We start from the raw sequence: 27,560 nt of genomic DNA on the forward strand, positions 1-27,560 counted from the left end.
GAAGTGAGGAGAGAGGGTGGATGTTCCAGTTCTAAGAACGTGGGGAAAGCTAATAATTGAGTGGAAAGGACATTGAAGTGACCTAGGTAAGGTCAGGAGGTGTGGCTGGTCATAGAGTGGGTGTGGGGGTGGTTGCTTGTGTCATAAGGTAAAGCAAAGTCAACACTCAACCTCCTTGTACTTTACCCACTAAATTTTATTCTTTAAATAAAGATTTCCATGGAAATATGTTTAAATTATGAATATTTAGAGTCTTTTATATTAAAAGATGATTTTTGGAGAAAATTCTGCGTTAAAATCACGAAAAACGCCGCACTGACTGAAGCTGCAGCCGCTACCGCTACCGCAACTGTGGCCGCTGCCAGGCCACAAGGGGGCGACTCACTACTATTCCGGGAATTCAGCAACACGAAACCCCCTGAGTTCGATGGGACGCAGGATCCGATTGCTGCGATGAGGTGGATCGCTGATATTGAAGGGTGCTTCTACACTTGCTCATGCCCGGAGCACCTGAGGGTACGGTTCGCTTTGAACCAGCTTCGTCTGGGAGCGAAGGATTGGTGGAAGTTCGTGACGGCGAACTTCACTTTGGCGGAGATTACAGCAGTGACATGGGAGAGGTTTACTGCCATGTTCAGGGACGAGTACGTTCCCCGAGTGGAGAGGGAACGATTGATTCAGGAGTTCTTGACCCTTAAACAGGTTACTGATTCGGTTGCGGTGGTTACGCGGAAGTTTCATGAGAGGGCGATGTTCTGCCCCGAGCTGGTGTCTACAGAGCAGTCGCGGATGAGCCGGTACTTGGGCGTTTTGAGGAGGGATATCCGGGAGTTTGTGTCGAACTCCACCTATCGTACTTTTACTGAGCTTCAGGCGAATTCCAGGAAGCGCGAGATCGAGTTGGAGACCCAGGCCAGGGAGGAGGCCGAGTCTCGGCAGGTGGACCGGCGGCCGGCTCAGTCTCAGCCGGCAGCCAAGCGGATCAAGTCCGTTGATTTGAGGACGGGAGGTCCGAAGGGCCGCACTTGCGGAAAGTGCGGCAAGGGTCACGAGGGGGCGTGTCGAGCTGGTGGTTGCTACAAGTGTGGCAAGGAAGGACACATTGCCAGGGATTGTCCTAAGGGGTTTATGGTTTGTTTTCATTGCAACCAGATAGGCCATCGGAAGAACGAGTGCCCGCAGCTTCGTCAGGGATCTACACCTACTACCAGGACTACTAAGACTCGATCGGCGAAGGTCGAGGCCCTGAGGGCTCGCGGGAGAGCCTTTCAGCTGACTGCGGAGGAGGTCCGCGCTGCGCCCGATGTTGTGGCAGGTATGCTGTAATTCATGTATTTATTTAAAGTCGAAATGTTATGCTTATGTTAATATATGTGTAGGTACTTTTCTTGTGAACTCTATGCCTGCTCTAGTGTTATTTGACTCGGGTGCGAGTAGGTCCTTTGTATCTTTAGTTTTTAGTCAGCATATCAGCATTAGTTGTGAGCCATTAAGTCGGCCTCTGAGCGTTTCTATAGCAGCCGAGAAGGTGGTTTGTGCCACGGAGGTTCTTCGGGGATGCGTACTAGAGATTTTCGGGGTTGAGTTTCCGATTGACCTAATTCCTATTGCGATGGGTGATGTCTGTGTCATCGTGGGCATGGACTGGTTGAGTCGATTCAGCGCTGTCATCGACTGTGAGCGCCAGCTGGTGACTATACGAGACCCTAGTGGGGGAGTTCTTACGGTGTACGGCGAGGGTACCCATTCGGGATCAGCTTTTTGTTCGGCCGCTAGGGCGAGGCAATGTCTACAGCAGGGATGTAAGGGTTTTGTGGTGTATGTGATGGATACGCGGGAGGCTTCCGAGAGACCGAGGTCAGTGGAGGAGGTCCCAGTGGTGCGCGAGTTTCCAGATGTTTTTCCCGAGGAGCTGTCGGGAGTACCTCCTGCGAGGCAAGTAGAGTTTGGTATCGACCTGACTCCGGGGGCTGCGCCTATTGCGAAGGTGCCTTATCGTCTCGCACCTCCAGAGATGCAAGAGTTGTCCTCGCAACTCCAGGAGTTGCTGGGGAAGGGATTTATTCGGCCGAGCAGCTCGTCGTGGGGAGCACCGATTCTGTTCGTCAAGAAGAAGGATGGTTCACACCGGATGTGCATTGATTACCGGGAGTTGAACAAAGTGACGGTCAAGAACCGCTATCCGTTACCGAGGATCGATGATTTATTCGATCAGTTGCAAGGGGCATCTTGGTTTTCCAAGATCGATCTGAGGTCAGGGTACCATCAGGTAAGAGTGCGGGATGAGGACGTCCAGAAGACAGCATTTAGGACGCGATATGGGCATTACGAGTTTGTGGTGATGCCTTTCGGGCTCACCAATGCCCCAGCGGTGTTCATGGACCTCATGAACAGGGTATGCAGGCCGATGTTGGATCGGTTAGTGATTGTATTTATCGACGACATCCTAGTGTATTCGCGATCTAGAGAGCAACATGAGGGACATTTGAGGGAGGTCCTTGAGGTACTGAGGTCGGAGAAGCTATATGCAAAATTCTCCAAATGTGACTTCTGGTTGCGGGAGGTCCAATTTCTTAGACATGTTGTTAATCAGGCAGGGATATTGGTCGATCCGGCCAAGGTTGAGGCAGTGATGAGTTGGGAGGTACCGAAGTCACCTTCCGAGATCAGGAGTTTCCTTGGGTTGGCGGGGTACTATCAGAGGTTTATTAGGGACTTCTCCAAGATCGCAGTACCGCTCACCAGATTGACCCGGAAGGGTGTTGCATTCTCATGGGGACCCGAGCAACAGACTTCCTTCGAGACACTTCGCCAGAGACTGTGCAAAGCCCCGGTATTAGCTCTCCCGGAAGGGATGGAAGATTTTGTCGTATATTGCAACGCATCGATTTCGGGACTGGGTGCAGTGTTGATGCAGAGAGGTCATGTGATAGCTTATGCATCAAGGCAGCTAAAGCCTCACGAGGCGAGATATCCCACGCATGACTTAGAGTTGGGGGCAGTAGTGTTCGCTCTCAAGATTTGGCATCACTACTTGTATGGGGTTCGATGTACGATATACACGGACCATAAGAGTTTGAAGTATTTGATGGATCAACCCAACCTAAATATGCGTCAGAGGAGATGGTTGGATGTGGTCAAGGATTATGACTGTGAAATCCTATACCACCCGGGCAAGGCTAATGTGGTAGCCGATGCATTGAGCCGCAGGGCGGAGAGCACTCCATTGCGAGATGTATGTCTGAGACTGACGGTGATGACTCCGGTATTGGATGCTATTCGTGGGGCACAGGCCGAGGCTGTGAGATCCGAGATGCAGAAGAAAGAGCGGGTCGTTGGGTTAATCTCAGAGTTCGTTAAGGATGGACGAGGACTTCTGACGTTTCAGGGTCGGATTTGGGTACCGTTCGTGGGCGGTACGCGTGCCACTTTGATGGAAGAGGCTCACAGATCGAAATTCTCGATCCATCCCGGTGCTACAAAGATGTATTTGGACTTGAGGAAGGAATATTGGTGGCCTTGTATGAAGAGAGACGTCGCCTGGTTCGTTGAGAGGTGTTTGACCTGCCGTAGGGTTAAGGCCGAGCACCAGAGACCGCATGGCAAGTTGCAGCCTTTGGAGATTCCCGAGTGGAAGTGGGAACAAATTACTATGGATTTCATCACCAAATTGCCGAGAACTGCCAGGGGAGTCGATGCAATTTGGGTGATTGTGGATAGGTTGACGAAGAGTGCACATTTCCTTGCCATCAACGAGAGTTCATCAGCGGAGAAGTTGGCGGAGATATACGTGAGGGAAGTAGTATCTCGGCATAGAGTGCCGATCTCGATTCTTTCGGACCGTGATGTACGCTTCACTTCCAGGTTCTGGAAGAAATTCCATGAGGATTTGGGTACTAAACTGCATTTTAGTACCGCATACCATCCCCAGACAAACGGTTAGAGCGAGCGGACGATTCAGACATTGGAGGACATGCTTCGAGCGTGTGTGTTAGACTTTGGGGGTAGCTGGGATGCACATTTACCCTTGGCAGAGTTTTCCTACAACAACAGCCATCATTCGCGGATTGGTATGCCACCTTTTGAGTTGTTGTATGGTAGGAGGTGTCGGACCCCCATTTGCTGGGGAGAGGTGGGACAGAGAGTGATGGGCAGCATAGAGATCGTACTTCAGACGACAGAATAGATTCAGCAGGTTAGACAGAGGTTATTGACCACCCAGAGCCGACAGAATAGTTATGCGGACAGACGCCGGTCCGAGCTTGAATTTCAGGTTGGCGACTTCGTTCTCCTGAAGGTTTCTCCTTGGAAAGGAGTGATCCGGTTCAGGAAGAGGGGCAAGTTGGGGCCCCGGTTTATAGGTCCATTTCGTGTGATTGCAAGGGTAGGCCGGGTAGCCTATCGATTGGAGTTGCCAGCAGAGTTGGGACAGATCCATAATACTTTTCATGTATCGCAGTTGAGAAAGTGTATAGCCGATGAATCGGCAGTGGTTCCATTAGAGGATATTCAGGTGGATGCGAGCCTGAATTACGCCGAGAGACCAGTAGCCATCAGGGATTGGAAGATCAAGGTTCTGAGGAACAAGGAGGTACCTCTGGTGTTGGTTCAGTGGCAACACCGGAAAGGATCGGAGATGACTTGGGAGCCGGAGCGTGAGATGCGGGAGCAACATCCGGAGTTATTTGCAGAGTGAGACTTCGAGGGTGAAGTCTAGTCCTAGTGGGGGAGAGTTGTAACAGCCCGAAATTCCAGGTATTGTTATAATATTGTTTTTGGGGTGTTTTAGGAGGGGACTCGGCGAGTTGGAGCCAGACTCGCCGAGTAGGACCACAGACTTGGTCGTGGGTTCGCGACTGGACTCGACGAGTCCAGATATGGACTCGGCGAGTCTACGCTGTTCAGCGGAAACCCTAGCCGTTTGGTTTTGGAACGTATAAAATGGACTTATAGGCTGTCATTGTCCGTTTTTGCCTACTGAGAAGAACCCTAAACCGATTGTGTGCATCTGGAGCAAGGATTGAAGGCCATTGGTGATCTTGAAGAAGTTATTGTGCAAGGAAGAGAAGGGTTTGGCTAAAGGAACAGCAAGGGAATCAAGTTCTGAGGATTGGGGACACAGAGAGTGCATTATTCAGGTAATAATTCGGATTATATTCTGCTATGTTGATGTGTGCATGGATTTAGGGTTTATGGAACCCTTTTGTGACTAGATTGATTGTTACCCTTGTTCCCCAAACGATTATAACCCTGTATTAGGACCTTTAGAGGTCCAGAATGTCCCATGCCTGTGTATTTCAGGAATTAAGAGAGGTTTTGGATTGGAATCCTTATGCCTTAAGTCAAAATGTAAATTACAAGTCTTGGGGTGTAGCATGAGCACCTAAATGAAGGCCTTACGTGGTGGACCAGTTTAGGAGGACCAGACCTATGAATGGTCGGGACAATACTGATCTCAGGAAGTAGTTTGATCGACTGCATGGCATGGACTCGCCGAGTCCAATGAACAGACTCGGCGAGTAGCTTGGAGAATAACTTGGACTCGTCGAGCTGTTCTTCAGACTCGGCGAGTGGTGTCGGGGTGGCCCCGCGATTCTTCCACGAGGAACTCGTCGAGTCAAGAGGGATACTCGACGAGTAGAAAGGGAACATCAGGGAATTGGTGAGGACGTCTAGACTCGCCGAGTCGCCTTAGCACTCGCCGAGTCCGGTCAAGTTGACCGTTGACCGTTGACCAGAGTTCACCTACATGTGATTTCTTAGGGTCAGTTGTCTTGAAAGATAAAAGTATTAATAAGGGATATATGATATTATAGGGAGTCTGTAGCTCGGCGGATCGAGTGCGAGTGATTTCAGGAGTCGCTAGCTTTCATTACCCACGAGGTGAGTCTTCTCACTATACTGTACCCGGAAGGGTTTGACTGTGTGACCGGAAGGTCGGATATGATATGTGTTATACGTGCTATAAATGGTAAGGTAATTGCTATGCGTGCTATGTATGTTTATATGGGCCGGAAGGCAATATGTTATGTGACCGAAAGGTCGGATATGATATATGTGCTATATATGGTAGGATAAATGTATTATGTGTTGTGTATGTTTATGGGCCGGAAGGCAATATGTTATGGGCCGGAAGGCAATATGTTATGGGCCGGAAGGCGAATATGTTATGGGCCGGAAGGTGATTATGTTACGGGCCGGAAGGCGTTGTGTTGTAGACCGGAAGGTCAGGGCCTGGAAAGGCGTATATGTGTAAGTAGTATACTGGGGAACTCACTAAGCATTTATGCTTACAGTTGTTATGTATGTGTTTCAGGTACTAGCGAGGACCGTGGGAAGGCGCCGGCGTGATGCGTACACACTATTGATATTTTGAGATCTTGGGGATTTTATGATTGTATTCTGACATAAAACTTGGAATAATTATATTTAGTTTGAATAAAATCACTTTATTTTAAATGAAAATTTTGTTTGAAAATTTGCGTTGTTACAGTTTTTGACCCTCAAGCAGGGGACTGAGTCGGTGATAGTGATTACGAGGATGTTTCATGAGCGGGCTTTGTTTTTCCCGGAACAGGTGTCCACTGAGCAGGCTCACATGAGTCGTTATCTGAGTATACTAAGTAGGGACATTCATGAGTTCGTGGCGAACTCAACTTACCGGACATTTGCCGAGCTCCAGGAAAATTCCCGGAAGAGGGAGATTGAGCTTGAGACGCAGGCGAGGGAGGAAGCCATGTCTCAGAGGGGTGACCAGTGACCGGCACAGTCGCAGCCGGCCGCCAAGCGGGCAAAGCCCGTTGATTCGAGGATGAGTAGTTCGAGGGTCCGTACTTGTGGGAAGTGCGACAAGAGCCATGATGGATCATGCAAGTCTGGGGTATGCTACAAGTGTGGAAAGGAAGGGCATTTCACGATGGATTATCCTAAGGGGTTCTCGGTTTGCTTCCATTGCAACCAAACCGGCCATCGGAAGGCCGAGTGCCCCCAGCTTCAGAGGACAGTTTAGGGATCCGTACCTGCAGTTCGAGCTACTGAGACCCGGCCAGCAAAGGCCGAAGCACCGAAGGCTAGGGGGAGAGCCTTTCAGTTGACAGCGGAGGAGGTCCGCACAGCACCTGACGTCGTGGTAGGTACATATCCTTTATTTATTTATGCTGAGTTTATATTGTGATGATTACATGTTATGCGTAGGTACTTTTCTTGTGAGTTCTGTACCTGCATTAGTGTTGTTTGACTCGGGTGCGAGTCGGTCGTTCGTATCTGTGAATTTTAGTTGGCACATTAGTATTCCGAGGGAGGCGTTGAGTTGACCTCTGCATGTTTCCATAGCCGATGAGCATGAGGTGTGTGCCACCGAGGTGATACATGGATGCGTACTGGAGATCTTCGGAGTGGAGTTTCCGATTGACTTCATACTGATTGCCATGAGGGATGTTTGTGTTATAGTGGGCATGGATTGGTTGAGCCGTTTTGGGGATGTCATAGATTGCGAGCGTCAGTTGGTGATGATCCGAGATCCTAGTGGGGGAGTGCTGACAGTTTATGGCGAGGGGACTCGTGGTGGTTTGGTATTCTGTTCGGCTGCCAGAGCGAGGCGGAGTTTGTAGCAGGGCTGCAAGGGGTTCGTGGCCTATGTGACGGATGTACGAGAGGCCGTTGGGAGGCCAAGTTCAATGGATGATGTGCCGATAGTGCGTGAGTTCCGAGACGTGTTCCCCAAGGAGTTGTTGGACGTACCTCCCGAGAGGCAAGTGGAGTTTCGTATCAATTTGATTCCCGGGGCCGCGCCTATCGCTAAGGCGCCATATCGCCTAGCGCCGCCAGAAATGCAGGAGTTATCCTCAGAGCTGCAAGAGCTGTTAGGGAAAGGGTTCATCCGTCCCAGTAGATCTCCCTGGGGAGCGCCGATCCTTTTTGTCAAGAAAAAGGATGGTTCACACCGAATGTGCATTGATTACCTAGAACTGAACAAGTTGACGGTCAAGAACCGTTATCCACTACCGAGGATCGATGATCTATTCGATCAGTTGCAGGGGGCATCTTGGTTCTCCAAGATAGACCTGAGGTCGGGATATCACCAGATGAGAGTTTGGGATGAGGATATCCAGAAGACGGCGTTTAGGACACGTTACGGGCATTACGAGTTCGTGGTGATGCCATTCGGGCTCACCAATGCACCCGTGACATTCATGGACCTCATGAACAGGGTGTGTAGGCCGATGTTGGATCAATCGGTAATTGTATTCATTGATGACATCCTGGTGTATTCGAGTACTAGAGAGCAGCACGAGGAGCATTTGAGAGAGCTCCTTGGAGTTCTGAGATCGGAGAGGCTATTCGTCAAATTCTCCAAGTGCGATTTTTGGTTACGGGAGGTCCAGTTCTTAGGGCATCTCGTTAACCAATGGGATATTGGTTGACCGGGCCAAGATCGAGGCTGTGATGAGTTGGGAGGTGCCGAGGTCACCTACGGAGATCCAGAGCTTCTTAGGGCTGGTAGGCTACTATCGGAGATTTATTAGGGACTTCTCCAAAATTGTTGTGCCACTTACCAAGTTAACCTGGAAGGGTGTTACTTTCTCATAGGGTCCGGAGCAGCAGACCTCATTTGAGACCCTTTGCCAGAGATTGTGCGAAGCTCCCGTGCTTGCATTACCGGAAGTGATGGAGGATTTCGTGGTGTACTGTGATGCATCGATATCGGGGTTGGGAGCAGTGTTGATGCAGAGAAGGCATGTGATCGCGTATGCGTCGAGGCAGTTAAAGCCTCATGAGACGAGATATCCCACCCATGATCTGGAGTTGGGGGCTGTGGTTTTCGCCCTCAAGATCTGGCGTCACTATCTGTATGGGGTTCGGTGTACGATATACACGGACCACAAGAGCTTGAAGTACTTGATGGATCAGCCAAATCTAAATATGCGTCAGAGGAGATGGCTGGATGTGGTAAAGGATTATGATTGCGAGATCCTGTACCACCCGGGCAAGGCTAATGTGGTAGCCAACGCCCTGAGTCGTAGGGCAGAGGGTGCCCTGATGCGAGATACCTGTATGAGGTTGATGGTGATGACCCCGATTTTGGACACCATCGGAGGGGCTCAGGATGAGGTTGTGAGATCAGAAAATCAGAAGAGGGAGCGGGTTGTCAGTTAGGTATCAGAATTCATTACAGATGGTCGGGGACTTATGACTTTTCAGGGTCGGATTTGGGTACCGTTTGTGGGCGGTGCACGTACTATCTTGATGGAGGAAGCGCATCGATCGAAATTCTCGATTCATCCCGGGGCTACTAAGATTTATTTGGACCTAAGGAAGGAGTATTGGTGGCCCTGTATGAAGAGGGATGTTGCACGGTTCGTCGAGAGGTGCCTGACTTGTCGTTAGGTTAAGGCCGAGCACCAGCATCCACACGGCAAATTGCAGCCGCTGGAGATTCCCGAATGGAAGTGGGAACATATTACCATGGACTTTATCACCAAATTTCCACGGATTGCGAGGGGAGTTGATGCGATTTGGGTGATCGTGGATAGACTGACGAAGAGTGCTCATTTTCTAGCCATCAGCGAGAGCTCTTCTGCGGAGAAGTTGGCAGAATTATATGTGAGAGAGGTGGTATCACAACATGGGGTTCCGATGTCGATTGTTTCAGATCGGGATGTGCATTTTACTTCCAGGTTTTGGAAGAAGTTATATGAGGAGTTGGGTACAAGACTGCATTTCAGTACCGCATACCACCCGCAGACGGATGGACAGAGCGAGTGGACGATTCAGACGCTTGAGGATATGCTCCGAGCATGTGTTTTGGATTTTGGAGGGAGATGGGACACCCATCTACCTTTAGCAGAGTTTTCGTACAACAACAACCATCATTCGATCATTGGTATGCCACCATTTGAGCTGTTGTATGGGTGGAGGTGTCGCACCCCCATCTGCTGGGGAGAGGTGGGGCAGTGGGTGATGGGTAGCACGGAGATTGTACTCTAGACGACCGAGCAGATTCAGCAGGTCAGGCAGAGGTTGTTGACCGCACAGAGTCGCCAGAAGAGTTATGCGGACAGACGTCGGTCCGAGCTCGAGTTTTAGGTTGGTGACCTTGTGCTCCTAAAGGTATCTCCTTGGAAAGGAGTGATACGATTCAGGAAAAAGGGCAAGTTGGGACCCCGATATATTGGACCCTTCAGGGTAATTGCTAGGGTAGACAGGGTAGCCTACCGGTTGGATCTACTTGCTGAGTTGGGGTAGATCCTAGATACCTTTCATGTCTCGTAGTTAAGGAAATGTATTGCCGACGAGTCGGCAGTGGTGCCGTTAGAGGACATTCAGGTGGATGCGAGCCTGAACTATGCGGAGAGACCCGTTGCGATTGTGGATCGGAAGATCAAGGTTCTGAGGAACAAGGAAGTGCCTCTGGTACAGGTTCAGTGGCAGCATCGGAAGGGATCCGAGTTGACCTGGGAACCAAAGCAGGAGATGCGGGAGCAACATCCAGAGCTATTTCAGAATGAGACTTCGAGGGCGAAGTCAGATTCTAGTGGGGGAGAATTGTAACATCCGGGATTTCAGGTATATTAATTATTCTTTTATTTTGAGTTTTGTGGAAGAACTCGGCGAGTTGGTGTGTAGACTCGCCGAGTTGGGACGCGATTTCTCACCCGGATTGATGCCCGGACTTGGCGAGTCGCCTTGGTGGACTCGGCGAGTCTGCGCTGTTTAATGAAACCCTAATTTCTCGGGTTTAAGGCCTATTTAAAGGGCCTTATGGCTGTCATTTGCGCTCATCAGTCCCCAGAGTGAAATCCTAGCACATTTAAGTGATTCAAGTGAGGGAAGGAGCCATTGTTGATCTTAGAGTTATTGTTTAGCAAGGTAAGAGGAGATCTAGCCAAGAGGAAGCAAGATAGGGGTGGATTCTTGAAGAACTGAGGTCCAAGACATCACAACTGAGGTACCATTTCGAATTCTTCTTTGTTATTGTGATGTTCATAAAGATTTAGGGCTTTTGAACCCATTTGTGGCTAGATATAGTATCCTCATGGTCCCTTGGCGAGTTATAGCTCTGAATCTGTACCCATAGAGGTCTAGAGCACCTCTTTGCCCAAGCTTTATATGCATCAATGGAAGTTTTGGGTTGAGATCAATGTATTTGAGGCTAAAACACCATTAATGAGCTATTTGATGCTTAATGAGCACCAAGACTTGGACTTTACGTGGTCAATAAGCTTAAGGGGACTGGATCTATGAGTTAGTAGAGTTGATCTGACCCCAGAAGGTCGTTTGGGGTTGTGCATGGAATGCACTCGCCAAGTCCACTCCCAGACTCGGCGAGTTGGTGCGGGTTGTTCAGTGATTACGAACCAGGGACTGGGTAACTGAGTCGGGTGAGTGACTCGGTGAGTTGGAAGAGATTCAGAGGGATCGGGTTCCCGTAGGGACTCGGCGAGTCGGGTCAACCGTTGACCGTTGACCGTTGACCATAGTTGACTAGTTTGACTTTGTAGTGTTAGTCAGCCAGGGTCAAGGTAGTATTAAGTAGAGATATGATTGTGTTGTAGGAGGATAATAGCTCAGGAGATCGAGCACTAGTAGTTACGAAATTTACGAGTTACCGAGATACGCGAGGTGAGTCTTCTCATTATTCTTTACCTTGAGTAGGTATTTTGAGTTGACTAGAGGGTCTCATGTGCTATGTATGAGTTTATGTGTTATCTTAGAGATTTCCTGCTATGTGTTATTTGTATGCTGTATGTTTATATAGACCGGGCCGGAGGGTCCAACGATTCTGACCGGGCCGGAGGGCCCAACAAGCTATGACTGTACCGGAGGGTCCGACGAGCTGCATGACTAGAGGGTCCCGCTGATACATCTTGACCGGAGGGTCGGGTTTAGCCTTGAGTTGCGTATTTGTGATATGTGGTATTTTGGGAACTCACTAAGCATTTATGCTTACAGTTGTTGTGTTCGATGTCTCAGGTACCAGCGAGGACCGTGGGAAGGTGAAGGCGTGACTTGTACACACCCACACCGATGGAGTTCATGTTAGAGAGATCTTGGGATTTGTTTTGAAAACACTATTGTTATGGATTTGGGATTTTGATATGTTATACATTTTGTGATTTAAAAATGAAAAATTAAATTGGAAATTTTACGTTACAGATCAGGCTATATCCTTCCCAGAACAGATTACACATGCTAAGGCATACACGTAGTGTTCAACTCCTCCTCTTTCACTTTATGTTCTCCTTATTTATGACACTACGCGAGTATATAATGCATGTAGGTATACTTTTAAACAAGAAACTATTCGTTTTCTAAAAGTATAACCCGTTAAAATGTTTTATGAATTAGAGACCTTTAGTCCCAAATGTCTTTATAGTTTGTATATCATATGTGGTTTGACATACTTAATTCACTATAAACCGTGCTCTGATACCACTCTATCGCACCCCCAAACCAAGGATGGTGGAAACGTCCGGGGGTGGAGGACTTCATGTATAGTATCATAACCACAATTGCAATAGTAATTTAAGCAAACACAACCAACATATATATAATTGAAATAGTTACATCATTGTATGAATTACATGTTTCCAAATCAATTACAATATGTTTGTGAGTTCATAAGTTTTTGTTTTCGAACTTGGTAAAATTCTTTCTCTTGTAAATGTCATGTTTGTTTCAGAAAAATCCGATATTTTCCTTAAAATCTATGTAATGTAGTCTTAGAACCAAAGACCAAAATGTATAAGTAACCTCTCTTACTAATAGAAAATGATATGTGTTTAAATCGACATAAACGCGTTTGAATTAAATGAAATTCCCATAAATTCTTATGTTTTTTAATACTTTCTGTGAGTTTATTATAACCATGCTATGACCTAGTTGGCCTGAAACGACGTTCTTCAGGCGTCAGAACTGTTTAAGACATTTGTCACCCCAGACATGCCAGTCTAACTGTTGCATACAATTAAGGCGTGGGTTTATCAAACCCAATATAGATCTATATACAACTATCACGCTCTCCCTCCAGGAGACTTTGGTTACAATACAGGACTTAATGGTAAGTGTGAAGCAAATGTCTCACAAAGTCTTTAACGAATTTACATGTAACGTAATGAAAATCCCTTATCCTATAAATGAACAATTTATGTATGAGTGTGTTATGTAGTGTATCATAAACCATACCTATTATAGTTTATAAAAAATAAGGGTAGTAGTGGTATCGTACGTAATCTATATTCAACGTAGTTCGTTCAATTGTTTGAGTAAAATGGATGTACTTTGATTATAACAATCGTGTTGTCCTTTATATTTCATATGTATATCTATATCAAAATCCATTTATTAATTGTTACATGTTCATATACCAAGACAAAATATCGTTGTTTTGTAATAACATACATTCTCATAAGGATATATACCGTGCTCAACATGATACAAGGTGATAATAATATGTTAGCATTTTTCAGTTCGTAACAACTTCTATCACTGTTATTAGAAAATTTATAAAAACTTAATAAAAGTTCTAAATCAAAATCCGTAAATTCTAGGAGTTTGGTTAATGAGTCTAGTTTCTTCATAATTTTTTCCATGATTTTTAGTGACCCGCAACTTAAGTGAAACCATCCATAAACACAGCCTGGTCCGGTTTGGTTCTTGAAATGATAGGCAGTTTTGCAAAAATCACCATAACTTGTAGAAAAATAGTATGGAGATGTGCAAGTAGTCATTTTAAATCTAAGAACTTGAACTACTTGCACATTGTACAGTTTTGAAAACACAAATGTTTTAGTTTACCAAAACAGTGCGTGAATGGAGTCCAACTTTTCTGATGTAAGCTGTTAGAAATATTTAGTTGTGTTCTTGATGATTTGACTTGTATTCTCCCCCTTAAAACATAAGAAAATATGAAAATGTAGGGGTATGAACTCACTTTGAGTGATTTCAGAAGATGGATGATGGAGATATGTAGTATTCCACTCAAGAACACTAAGAGAATGCCTTGAAGGTTCGAAGATCTATCATTATTGTGATGGATTTTGTGTAAACAATCAATGATTGGAGTAGAATGAGGTGTAATAATCACAAGGAGGATGAATTATACTTACCAAGGGAAGAATAAAACTTGAAGATCAGCCTTGAGTCTCGAATTTTTAGAGAGAAGAGTTGAGAGAAAGAATGTTGGATCTTGTGGTGTAAATGAGAGAAAATGAGTGAAGTGAGGAGAGAGGGTGGATGTTCCAGCTCTAAGAACGTGGGGAAGGCTAATAATTGAGTGTAGAGGACATTGAAGTCACCTAGGTAAGGTGGGGAGGTGTGGTTGGTCATAGAGTGCATGTGGGGGTGGTTGATTGTGTCATAAGGTAAAGCAAAGTCAACACTCAACCTCCTTGTACTTTACCCACTAAATTTTATTCTTTAAATAAAGATTTCCATGAAAATATGTTTAAATTATGAATATTTAGAGTCTTTTATATTAAAATATGATTTTTTGGAGAAAATCCCGCGTTAAAAATCACGAAAAATGGGCTCAAAATGTGAAAAATATGGAAAATGGGTGAAAAATATCAAAAATCCGAAGTCTGGTAGGAGGTTTGGTCTTCTGGTGCTTGGAACCGAAAGTAGACGGGAAGGACCGAGAGAAGAGGAAGGGACCAAGAGTAGAAGAGGAGACCGAAAGTGTAGAAGAAGGAACCGAGAGAAGGGGAAGGAACCGAGAGTGCGAGAAGAAGGACAGAAAGCGAGGCTCGGTTGCGACGGAGGATCGAAAGTGCGATGGCGAGAAAGAAGAAGAGGCGAGGCTCGGTCCCCAAGGGTTTCGGCTGCCAGGTCTCGGTTTAGGGTTCCAGGTCTCGGTTTCGGCTCCAGGTCTCGGTTTCGGCTCCAGGTTTCGGTTTCGGCTGCTTAAGGTTTCGGTTCTCAGATTCGGTTCTCAGTGTTGTGTTTTGCATTTTTACCCCATTTAAAGCCGTTTTTTACCCGGTTAAGGGTCGGGATGGCCCGAAGGACTATAAAAACTTTAAGGAACTTTTGAGAGAGATTTGGGAAGGATTTCCCATACTTGGAGAGATTGAGGAGAGATTTGACATTCTTGGAGAGATTTCTCATACAAAGAGATATTTGGGAGAGATTTCATGTGTGACAATTGTGAGTGTTTGGCTCCGCAACGCAATGTCCGTGAACCCCGTTAATCCATGTTTTAGGATCTTACACACTCCTGATGAGTATGCAACATTGTTTCATCGTTTTTGTTCATTGTTTAGCACTAAGGCTAAGGAAAATTAAACACATGAATTTTCCAAGTGATGTTTTCTCATTAAAATAGTGAGTTATATAGTATTTACATAACACAAACCCTAATATACAAGTTTTAATTGAGTTGACCGGTTTGACTTGATGACTTTGTTCGACTTAGACTTGACCCGAATTTGACTATTGTCACAGATGAGGCAATCAATACTGCTTGTTATGTTCAGAATCGCGTTTTGATTAACAAAACCCAGATGAAAACTCCGTACAAAATTCTCTATGGTCACAAGCCATTAGTTAGTCATTTCCGTATATTAGGCTGCCCTTGTACTCTTCTTCACCTGGAGTCCAACCCAACGTTTAATGCCAAAGCTGATGACTGCTATTTTGTGGGGTATGATGTGCACACTGCGTACAGGGTCTACAACAAAAGAACAAAGCAAATCGTAGAATCATTCGATGTGCACTGGCTGGAAGAGAATGAAACGGATGCTAGAGTGGGTCCTAATTGGCTGTTTGATTACTCATCGTTGTTCAAATAGTTCAATGTGTATTCAGATGGTTTGTCTGGTTCTACTTCTTGATCGAAGATTGTTCCTGAACATGAAGATGAAGAAGTTGTTTACAGATTGCCGATAGTGTCTTCTGCAATTCCTATGGTGGAGTCATCTCTTCCAATTACTTGTCCAAAATCTCTAACTCAACAAAGTGCTCCAGATGCTGATGCCACTCTTACTCCTGATGAAAGAGAGTTCATGTCCAGAGATCCTTCTGTTGTTACTCACACTTTTATGGAACTTCTCTTTTCTAAGCAAATTGCTAATGAGTTTGTGGCTAATTCTTCTAACGAGATAGGTTCATCTAAAGTGAATCAATCAGCAAATGATGGAGTTCTCAACGTTCACAATCTTCCCGTTTCACTCAATGACATCAGCCAGGAGATAACCTTACGTATCCAACACGATCATCCGATCGAGAATGTAATTGGCTAGATGGGTGATGGTGTAAAAACAAGAAGTCAAAGTGGAGATGTTAATACATGTCTTTATTCTTGCTTTATCTCTCAAATTGAGCCAAATAATGTTGAAATGGCTTTGAATGAGCCCAGCTGGGTAGATGCTATGCATGAAGAGTTAAATCAATTTGAAAAGCTCGAGGTTTGGATGCTGGTTGAATTGCCTAAGGGCAAAAAGTCTCTTGAGATTTGGTGGGTATATCACAATAAGCATGATGATTCCGGAGTCATAGTGTGAAATAAGGCGAGATTGGTGGTTCGTGGGTTTAGAAAGATCGAGGTTCTTGACTACACTGAGTTTTATGTGTCACACCCCAAAACCGAGAACGGCAGAAATGTTTTGGGGCGGAGGGCGTCATGTAAAGTATCACAACAATGCAAAGTAGTAAACAAGCAGCAACATCATCCATTGCATTAATAGTATAACTGTAATTACAGTGTGTTCTTCATAGTAATAAACAACATAATGAATAATCAAAATAAAAGACAAGTCTTGACATGCTCTGTCTTTGATTTGTAAAACTTGTAATGAAAGACTTGAAATTGTTTTGAAATAAAGTTTATATAAGTATGAAAATGTTTGTAAGTAATTGTAAACATTTGAAAACCCAAGAAAATCCCATATTTCCTACTAGTATAAAAAGAAATCTTCTACTAAGACCTAACTGTTTTGAAAGTAGTCTTCTACCAAGATCAGATTGTTTTGAATGTAGCCTTCCACCAAGACCCGACTGTTTTTAAAGTAGCCTTCTACCAAGACCTAACTGTATGACTATTATTATTATTATTCAAATCTACCTCATCGATTATGTGTATATGCCACATAGTAAAGGTATTAATTATATATTAACTGGAGTTTTAGATCCTTTTGTAATTGTCGTAAGTACTGTATTATTTGTAATAAGTGACTACTTTTGTACTAATTTGCCTTAATTGACGGTTAAGGCATAATGTGATGGGTAGGTCCCATGCTAAATGCTCCCGTGTCAAGAGATTTTGGGAACCACACGCAATCCTTGCAATGATTGCAAGCCGCGAACATCCACATTACTATGATCATGTATTCCTAATATAACTATCCGATTGCATTAGTGATTCATTGGTATAGTTAGATCCTGAAATTGTTCCATGCTATAGCACCTTGTTATGTCTGTTCTGTTATCTTGTATTGTAATCGTATTTATGTAAGAGTTTTCATGTAAGTGCATCTATGTAAACGTATTCATGGAAGCGTATTCATGTAAGCGTATCTATGTAAGAGTATTCATGTAAGCGTATTTATTTAAACGTGTCTATGTAAGCATATCTATGTAAACATATTCATGTAAGTGTATCTATGTAAACGTATTCATGTAAGCGTATCTATGTAAGCGTAATCATGTAAGCGTATCTATGTAACCGTAATCATGTAAGATGAATGAACTGACTCTTGTGTGATTCCTTGTACATGGAATGGTAAGTAGTATCTCTAACTATACCTATTATAGTTACTAGTAATACTTGTGTATAACCGAAAGTATGCCTTAGCTACCCAAAGGTACTGAACTGACTGAGGGAAAATTTTATGTCTATATATGTATACATGATATATAACTAATATTTAGACGACATTCGGACGACCAACCGATGCGCGGAGTCCACATCCCAATGAGGAAAAGGAAATAAAGCGAGCTGACCGTCCTAAGTCCTTTAAACATTATTTATGTAACTATACATATCTAGGAATACATTTGGAAATATAAAAGCATAAAGGAAGTTTTGTAAAACCTTTGAAAAGTTTAATACTAAGAAACGATGACTTGATGTCAGTTTATAAAACGATTTGAAAGTATTTTGTTTGGTAAGACAGTTTAAGTATAAGGAAAACCTTTGTTTGAAACACAGTTTAAGGGAAACATACAGTCTGTAAGACAATTTAATAAAGAGTTTAAACATGTAAAAAAAATTTAAGAAGGTCATTTGAAGAAATCTATTTGGTAAAACAGTTAACGTATAGTAAATCCATATGCATGCTAGTTATTAATCACATGTGATTGATATAATAACTAGCATGATTCAACTTGTATTCCCCCCCCCCCCCCCCCATAAAGCATTTATAAAAATTTAGAAACATTTAAAAGGTTAATTAAGGGGTATGAACTCACCTGTAGTGAGTGGTTTGGATGAACGGACTGTATAGGATGCTAAGTGTCAAGTGAAGACTTGAACACACACAATGATCCTAATTAACATATAATATCACATATATGCAACTAATTAGTCTTTAAACAAATAATTAACAAGGTTAAGACATCCTGGGACATGTAAAGCACCTTATATAAGTGCTATAAGTCCTAAGGATTGCATCTAAGTGTTGTAGAACATTGCTATTGAGTTTAGGGTTCACGGGAACCCTTCTTTTGAGTTTACGGTTTTGTGACCATAACCAATTGAGTTTATGGTCGTAAACTCATGAGTTTACGGCCGTAAACTCATACTTCTTTTACCATTTGTTGTTTTTAAGCCTTACAAGTCCTTAGAAGCATTTCCACTTTGAAGTATAAGCCTATGGGAGTGAGTACGATACCATTTCACTCCTAAGTGGAGTTTACGGTCCTTGGAGCATTTACCTTTGGGTTTACTGCCGTAAAACCATATGGTTTATGGTATTTTGACGTTTTCAAGTGCTAAGCTTATCAAGGAAAGGATGTATTCTAGTTTCCAAGGCTTAGGATGGACTAGGGCACACTTTGGCACCCTTTTTAGGGTTTACGGTCCAAGAACATTTTGGACCGTAAACACCTTTGATCCTTAGTTTCTTGGGTGTTTTCTTTATGTTTAGAAGTGTAAAAAGCTTAATAATACTCTAGGATGGAAGTACTTACTAGATAGAAGCTTGAAAAGGTGCTAAAAGTCCAAGAACACTAGTGGGTGTTCTTGGTGTTCTTGGTGAAACTTGAAGATCTACACTTTTGGAATGATTTCAAGGATGGAAGTATGTTAATTCACTAGATTAAGTAATATATCAACTTATTAGGGCTAGAAACACTTACAAGTTGAAGATCTTGAAGAATTGTTGGATGATACTTAAGAGAGTTTTGAGATTTGGATCTTGAAAATGTGAAAAGTAGTAAAATATGAGTAAGTGTCATGTATATACCGCCAACTTAGGGTTTATGGCCGTAAACACCTTTTTTTTGGCCGTAAACTCCAAACTCTTGGAGTTTTTGGAACTTCAATGATGCACAATAAACTCTAGGACATCCTCTCTCTAGATATCTCCTAAAGTGCTAATCCTAAAATACTCAAACTTATTCCAAAAAGCTTGAAAATTAGCAGAAACTGTTCTGACTTCTATTGAAGTGAAGGATTTTACAGAATAGAAAATTTTTGGTTGTCACATCATCCCCCTGTTAGAAGGAATTTCGTCCCAAAATTAGGATTTAGGTAAAGGAGAAGGCATGAATAATCCAGACAAGAAGTGGGGATACTCCCTAATCGATTGATTCTCATGCTCCCAAGTGAATTCCGGTCCTCGGTTGGCATTCCAGCGAACCTTCACCAATGGGAAGCGATGTTGCTTTTTTCACTTGACCTCTCGGTCCATGGTCACTACAGTTCTTCCACGAAGGCGAGGTTCATGATGATCTCGATCTCGTTGAGTGGGATTACAAGAGTCCTGACAGAAAGGTACTTTTTCAAGTTCGAGACATGGAGGGTAGAATATACGTTACCGAGTTCGCGGGTAGGTTGAATTTTTGAGCCACAGGGCCGATTATGGCAAGAATCTCGGAGGTCCTAACTATCTTGGATTTAGCTTTCCACGCTTTCCGAAGCGTATCAAGCCTTCCTAGGGTGAAACTTCCAAAAGAAGTTGGTCTCTCACTTGGAATTCTAAAGATTTCTTCTTCTTGTTTCTCTTCCTAGAAAAGGGCCGCTCCCTTTTTGGTCAAAGTCGTAAGAGGTTCCATAATTCGTGAGGAGTTCTGAATGAACTATGATGGTAGGTCAGCGAGACCTAGAATTTGGTGAATTCCCGTCGGCGTCTTCGGTGCTGAAAAATTCTCAACGGTTTTGTTTATTAGAAGGATCCTCAAGAATTCCCACATCACTAATAGTGTGTTTTAGGAAATTAACTCTTCAATTACAAAAATCGTATTTAGAGAACTTCGCGTAAAGCTTCTCTGATCTTATTGTTTCCACGGTTTATTGTATATGCTCTTTATGATTCCTTTCTTACTACGAGAGTAGATAAGTAAGTCATTTACAAGGTCAATGACGAACTGATCCAAGTAAGAATGGCGTACCCTATTCATTAAGTCCATGAATACTACGGGCGTATTGGTCCTATCCGAGGGGTATCACTACGGACTCGTAGTGTCCGCATCGATTTTAGAAGATTGTCCTTGGGACATCCATCTCTAAAACTCAAAACTGGTGATATTCGGATCTCAGGTCCATTTCTGAATGGTAAATCATTTTTTGCGGTTGGTCAACCGACTCATCTATGCAAAGTAGAGGGTAATGATTTCTAATGGAAATCTTGTCGAGGTCTCCGATAGCTGATGCTCCTACGAAACAATCTGCCTATCTTCTTGGAGAATAAGACCGGAGTTCTCCAAGGTGAGAAGCTTGGTCTTCTAATTCCATTGTTTGAGTAGTCGTTAAGCTATCCGGATGGTTCTCGTACCTCCGTATGTGTTAGACTGTAGGGCGATCTGGTTACATGAGTCGTATTAGGTTCTAAGTTTGTTTGCATGACGATGTGATTACTCGTAGTCTTGGGCAGTCTCCGTCCTGAAGTTCATATTAAAGGTCATAAAGGGTTAATCAATCACAGTCTCGTGTATATGAGTTTTATAGAATTAATATTGAAAAGGCAATTGAATAAATGATTCTTCTTTAAGCCCACATCCCAATGAGGAAAAGAAGTTAAAGTGGAATCATCAATTCTAAACCTGTAGAACCTTGATTATATACCACCCTTGTGTATACATTCTTCAACGATAGATCAACTATACGGGTCTTTGGATTGAACTTGACGTACTGTACGAGTGGTATTCTGGGGAGGTTTGCCGAGGTATCTTTGGAAAGAATAAGTAACATACGGTACTCTATGCATGAGTACTTCGGAGTTCTGAAATGATGGCTTAGCTAGAAAGACGTTTATGGAGAGAGAGATGTGTGCATGAAACTGGTATTGTGAGAATTGAATTGAATCAAGTCGTATGATAATGTCAGAATCACATGGAAAATAAAGACATTATATTTGAACATAATGACGTTACAGAAAAAATGCAACAGTGCAACTTTAAACAGAATTCCAGTACTATAGATTTAGTACAAGACTATTGCTACGAACAAGGTATACTACAAAAGACAAGTATACGTAGCATGAGCGTCCCTTTACTGACGGGATCTCGCAAAAGCTAAGACTCTAGTTGCACTAGTTTTAAACGGTTTATAAGTCTGTTACAATGAAACACCTTACTTACTTTAACATGCATGCGGAGTAGTCTCTCCTACGGCAATGATCCTTAGTATCTTCCCGTCTGCACCAGAGTTCTTTGTTATTGAGCAATCCTTTTTGAGGTGTCATATCTCGCCGCATTGGTGACATATTTAGCTTGTACTAGCGTTGGTGGTGGAAGTGAGGTGTCGAGTCAGAGTTAGGTGGACACGAGTGTTTTCTTTGTTCATCCACTTTGAAAATTTCCTTTTATGGGGTCCGGCCTTACCACTATTATGGTGTGCATGGCTGAACCCGATGTTAGTGACTTGAGAAATGGGTCGTGTTGGTGCTGAAATGGCAGGAGTTGCCACTTGTTGCTGTTGCACAGCAAGTCTTTGGGATCGCTTGCGCTCCTTTCTGGCTTGGCGATATCGTCTCCTATTCTCGGTCTTACGGCTTTGCAGGTCCATGATTGTTGTGATTTTTTGGCTTCCCGGATCGGTACAAAAATCGGAATTGTTGACTCCTTTGCCAGTCTTGTTTGCTTTGTCAGAGTTGATGTGTGCAAGGAAAGCTATCACAGCAGCTGTTACTGCGGCTTGTAATGTAGCGGCGTCGATATGAAGGATAGGGGTTTCGTTGCTCTAGGGGCTATTTATGGATGACGACATGATTCTCTAACACGAAAGAACAGGAGTTCGTGAGCTATTATGGTTGAACCTAGATGTCGTCCGATCGTTCATGTAAAGAATAGAAATATGTTATCGTGGTTGGACCCACATCCCTATGATGCAGTCCTAGTAAAGTGTAGAAGTATGTTCTCGAAGGTTTGACCTACATCCCTATGATGCAGTCCTAGTACTGAGTAGAAGTAAGTTCGTAGAATGGTCTCAAGGCGTTTGACGTTCAAACTGGGGTATCATTGGTTGGTGAATAACATGATCCAACCTTTGAAAGAGAATTGGGAATGATTCCTGAGCTAAATTACTCTAGTCCAATGACTTGACTAGAGTGGGTTTCAGATAGACTCCTATGAAAGTATGATGAAAGTAAGTGAACAAGGAGGGACATAGAATTTAGTCGATTGTCGATATCATTGATGTTTAAGATGTAATAAGTTCGGAAAATTTGACCTTGTCGTAGGTCTTACATCACATCCGGAGTAGAAAAGTTTTGGCCACATAAAGACCTAACTAAAAGTACTTACAGTACAAGTTAGTTACATAGAAAAATGTCACATAGGACATAGACAGGAACATGATTCTTTAAAACAAAGAAGGAAAGTAAATCATCTCCTACTGGTGACGATCATCCCTCTGGTGAACTCTCAGTTTAGCCAATTGTCGTTCCATATTGAGTAGGTATCTTTCGTACACTCTCTGGCATACTCGGAGATCTATGGCTTCGGCTCGAGTTTCAACTAGTGCTTGTAGTAGGGTCTCATGGTCTCTCTCAGATCTCTCCTGAATGTATTCAAGGCGATTGGTGTGGATGACATGCATTCCTGCATTCGCATCAACTTCGGTGATACGATGGAGAGTACTCCTGCCATGAATCTCGTTTCGGGCAACTCTACAGACCAGGATTGGTAGAACTCTATCTGCTGAGCTCCCTTCGCTTATATTGTAGAAGCTTTGGTCTCCATTAAATGGCATAGGTTGATCTTGCTCTTCGCTACATGTCTCCAAATTTTCTACCCAAGGGGGCATCGGGCCATGGAAAGGCGGACGAGGGTTAGGATTTGAAATGGGAACTATCGGGGGTAGGTTTTCAACTTCGGGTTCGGATTTATCACTGTCCGAAAGGTCTTCATCATGGTGATCATTCAAAGGGCTTGGTTGATCATTCTCGGGTTCTTCTCTGAACCATCCAACATTGGCTTCATTCGGAAGGTACGAGTTGCCGTGGGGATGGAGTCCAGCCATGTTATCTACGTGAGAATTGGGGTAAGAAAATTATTAGATGAACTATCTAGATAACTATAAGATAATTTTCATTAGTTACATCACTATTTGTAAAGTCCATACCGATTACATGTAATCAAATAGGATAGGCCTTCAAATAAATGACCTTAACTCCAAATTCACGAGGAACAAGGGTAAAGCAAAATTTCACAGATTCTGAGTCTATAACATCCTAGTTACATATACCCTTAATGTATCCACTTAGCAACTATTGACCTACTAATGAAGATCCTTTTTAGTTCTCAAGTAAGTAATTATAGTAGAACAAAATACTCATATAGTATTTTAGACTTATGTTCTGCTCTAATGTTTTCATTGTAGTAGTGTTGGTAAGTTTTTAGACTTATTTCCATATCACAACCATTCTTGGGCATATGCTAATCACTCCTCGGACCAACATAGTTGATCAGGCTATGCCACTCCCATGACTGACCATACATCCCTGAGCTTACTTGTGATATTCAACAATCATAATACTTTTGTTCTTGTCATTGTGACACGGATTTTAATATGAATGCAGGCACGTATACTTAGTCAAATATTTTATTAGTTTGAAGTATTAACTCTTGGTCAGAGTATTTTTAATCCCATTATATTTATAGTTAGTATATCTTTTATGAGTTGATATACTTAATTCATTATAAACAATGCTCTGATACCAACCTGCACACCCCAAAACCGAGAACGGCGGAAACGTTCTGGGGCGGAGGACGTCATGTAAAGTATCACAACAATGCAAAGTAGTAAACAAGCAACAACATCATATATTGCATTAATAGTATAATTGTAATACAGTGTGTTCTTCATAGTAATAAACAACATAATGAATAATCAAAATAAAAGACGAGTCTTGACATGCTCCATCTTTACAAAACCTGTTCGTCGTACCTGTCTATTTATGACCTGAGAATACGAGTTATTTTGAAAGCGAGTATCAGCCAAAAAGCTAGTGAATTCATAAGTATTAATGTGTCCTTGATTTGTAAAACTTGTAATGAAAGACTTGAAATTGTTTTGAAAGAAAGTTTGTATAAGTATGAAAATGTTTGTAAGTAATTGTAAACGTTTGAAAACCCTAGAAAATCCCATATTTCCTACTAGTATAAAAAGTAATCTTCTACCAAGACCTAACTGTTTTGAAAGTAGTCTTCTACCATGACCCGACTGTTTTGAAAGTAGCCTTCTACCAAGACCCGACTGTTTTGAAAGTAGCCTTCTACCAAGACCTAACTATATGATTATTAGTATTATTCAAATATACCTCATCGACAATATTTATATGCCACATAGTAAAGGTATTAATAATATATTAACTGGAGTTTTAGATCCTTTTGTAATTGTCGTAAGTACAGTAGTATTTGTAATAAGCGACTAATTTTGTACTAATTTGCCTTAATTGAGGGTTAAGGCATAATGTGACGGCTAGATCCCATGCTAAACACTCCCCTGTCAAGAGATTTTGGGAACCACATGCGATCCCTGCAATGATTGCAAGCTGCGAACATCCACATTACAATGTTCATGTATACCCAATATAACTATCATAACGCATTAGTGATTCATTGGTATAGTTAGATCCTAAAATTGTTCCATGCTATACACCTTGTTATATCTGTTATGTTATCATTTATTGTAATCGTATTTATGTAACCGTTTTCATGTAAGTGTATCTATGTAAATGTATTCATGTAAGCGTATCTATGTAAGAGTACTCATGTAAGCGTATTTATGCAAATGTATATATGTAAGTGTATCTATGTAAACGTATTCATGTAAGCGTAATCATGTAAACGTATTCATGTAAGCGTAATCATGTAAGTGTATCTATGTAAGCGTAATCATGTAAGCGTAATCATGTAACATGTAATGTATTAGTATAGAATCATGAATGAACTAACTCTTTTGTGATTCCTTGTACTTAGAATGGTAACTAGGATTTCCTAACTATACCTATTATAGTTACTAGTAATATACGTGTATAACTGAAAGTATGCCTTTGCTACCAAAAGGTACTGAACTGACTGAGGGAAAATTTTATGTCTATATATGTATACATGACATATAACTAATATTTAGATGACATTCGGACGACCAGCCGATGCGCTAAGTCCACATCCCAATGAGGAAAAGGAAATAAAGCGAGGTGACCGTCCTAAGTCCTTTAAACATTATTTATATAACTATACATATCTAGGCATGCATTTGGCAATATAAAAGCATAAAAGAAGTTTTGTAAAACCTTTTAAAAGTTTAATACTAAGAAACGATGACTTGATGTCAGTTTATAAAACTATTTGAAAGTATTTTATTTGGTAAGACAGTTTAAGTATAAGGAAAACCTTTGTTTGAAACACAGTTTAAAGGGAAACATATAGTGTGTAAGACAATTTAATAAAGAGTTTAAACATGTAAAAAAAACATTTAAGAAGGTCATTTGAAGAAACTTATTTGGTAAAACAGTTAACGTATAGTAAATCCATATGCATGCTAGTTATTAATCACATGTGATTGATATAATAACTAGCATGATTCAACTTGTATCCCCCCCATAAAGCATTTATAAACATTTAGAAACATTTAAAAGGCTAATTAAGGGGTATGAACTCACCTGTAGTGAGTGGTTTGGATGAACAGACTGTAAGGATGCTAAGTGTCAAGTGAAGACTTGAACACACACAATGATCCTAATTAACATATAATATCACATATATGCAACTAATTAGTCTTTAAAAAACTAATTAACAATGTTAACACATCCTGGGACATGTAAAACACCTTATATAAGTGCTTGAAGTCCTAAGGATTGCATCTAAGTGTTGTAGGACATTGCTATTGAGTTTAGGGTTCACGAGAACCCTTCTTTTAAGTTTACGGTTTTGTGACCATAACCAATTGAATTTATGGTCGTAAACTCATGAGTTTACGGCCGTTAACTCATAATTCTTTGACCATTTGTTGTTTGTAAGCCTCACAAGTCCTTAGAAGCATTTCTACGTTGATGTATAAGCCTATGGGAGTGAGTACGGTACCATTTCACTCCTAAATGGAGTTTACGGTCCTTGGACCATTTGCCTTTGGGTTTACTGCCGTAAACCCATATGGTTTATGGTCTTTTGAAGTTTTCAAGTGATAAGATTATCAAGGAAAGGATGTATTCTAGTTTCCAAGGCTTAGAAGGGACTAGGGCACACTTTGGCACCCTTTTTAGGGTTTACGGTCCAAGAACATCTTGGACCGTAAACACCTTTGATCCTTGGTTTCTTGGGTGTTTTATTTATGTTTAGAAGTGTAACAAGCTTAATAATACTCTAGGATGGAAGTACTTACTAGATAGAAGCTTGAAAAGGTGCTAAAAGTCCAAGAACACTAGTGTGTGTTCTTGGTGAAACTTGAAGATCTAAACTTTAGGAATGATTTCAAGGATGGAAGTGTGTTAATTCACTAGATTAATTAATATATCAACTTATTAGGGCTAGAAACGCTTACAAGTTGAAGATCTTGAAGAATTGTTGGATGATACTTGAGAGAGTTTTGAGATTTGGATCTTGAAAATGTGAAAAGTGGTACAATATGACTAAGTGTCATGTATATACCCCCAACTTAGGGTTTACAGCCGTAAACACCTTTGTTTAGGCCGTAAACTCCAAACTCTTGGAGTTTTTGGAACTTCAATGATGCACAATAAACTCTAGGGCATCCTCTCTCTTAATATCTCCTAAAGTGATAATCCTAAAATACTCAAACTTATTCCAAAAAGCTTGAAAATTAGCAGAAACTGTTCTAACTTCTATTGAAGTGAAGGGTTGTACAGAATAGAAAATTTCGGGTTGTCACATTATGCTCCAGTGGCTCTCTTGGAGGCTATACGTATCTTCCTTGCACATGCTTCCTATATGAACTT

This window comes from Lactuca saligna, chromosome 1 (assembly GCF_052625555.1).
Source record: "Lactuca saligna cultivar CGN05327 chromosome 1, ASM5262555v1, whole genome shotgun sequence".
In the NCBI taxonomy this organism is placed as follows: domain Eukaryota; kingdom Viridiplantae; phylum Streptophyta; class Magnoliopsida; order Asterales; family Asteraceae; genus Lactuca; species Lactuca saligna.